The sequence below is a fragment of the Sylvia atricapilla genome, chromosome 5 (genome assembly GCF_009819655.1).
Source record: "Sylvia atricapilla isolate bSylAtr1 chromosome 5, bSylAtr1.pri, whole genome shotgun sequence".
NCBI classification, from domain to species: Eukaryota; Metazoa; Chordata; class Aves; order Passeriformes; family Sylviidae; genus Sylvia; species Sylvia atricapilla.
In genome coordinates, this window is record NC_089144.1 from 24,899,446 (window position 1) to 24,900,698 (window position 1,253).

A 1,253-nucleotide genomic window follows, 5' to 3' on the forward strand; every position below is an offset into this window, starting at 1 on the left:
GGCAAATAGACGGTAAGTGAAAATGTAAGGGCCATATGTGAATTTTCACATCTACCAGGAGCAGAAAACATAACCTCAGCTACTAACACATTTCTGCTCCCCATCAGTGAGCAGGAAGCTAAATCTTTGGCATATGCCATTCTTTCCAGCTGCCTTTCAAAGCAGTGGTACTGCAAATGATAGGCTAAGCCTTGCTTTTTTTTAGCAACATTTTATGCTTACGGACATGAATGTGTTAATATGGAAGATTTCTTTTTTTTTTTTTTTTTTTTAGCAGAATTCCATAAACTACTTGTGTTTGTTTGTTACTGTGAAACCATTCCCCAGACTCAGGCATTTACAAGATTTTTGCTCAAACAGGTTGAATTGATCCAGGATTTTCCTGTTAAAAGCCTAGGTAAACTGGAATCAGCAAATACTGTCCATGATCTTAACACATGGACACAAAGAGAGAAGTTTTAACAAGCACTGGCTGGAGTGGGAAAAGCTAAATGCAACAGATTATCCAGCTGAAAAAACAGACTGGAAATTTATTTTAGAAAACTCAACTTACAGAGTTTCGCCTAATAAACCACATATATGTACTGTACAAAATCTCACTTCATTTTAAAGGATCACCACAGAGACCTATATTACAGCTATTCCTGACAAAAAAATTTGGTCCTGTCCTAAAAGGGTACACACACGGTTTAACAACATTGCTTCTTCTGTTTTTCTGGACTTACTTTTTTATTCTGGAAGCCTTCAGAAGCAGAGTAGGTGAGCTATTTGGGACAAAATCTGTGCAAACTTGAAAGTGAACCAAACCCCAGAGGGGTTCTCCTTCAACAGTGGAAGGATGTAGTAAATTTTTTTCCAACTTATTTCTTATTTTCTCACACTTTTAAAATTGCAGGTTGTATTTGGCACTGGAAATGGAAACATGGAAAACAATGGAAAAGTTTGTTCCTGAAGAATTTCCAGCCCAGTTTTGCAGGCTTAGAGTTTGAACATATGTTAGACTGCAAGCAAGTTATCTGACCCAAATCAGCCCTTCCCTTATTTGTCCATCAGAAGCTCAGCATCAAAGTAATCTTTATTTTCCATACAATGGCAACTTCCAGAATACTTCTGAATGCATAGGATTGTCATGCTGAGAGATTATTCCTAGAAAGATGACACATGAGGGGTTATATCATTTCACCATTCAATCCACATTTCTGCTCTGCCCCTGACAGTGACAAAGGTCTCTCACTATAAAACATACATATGTA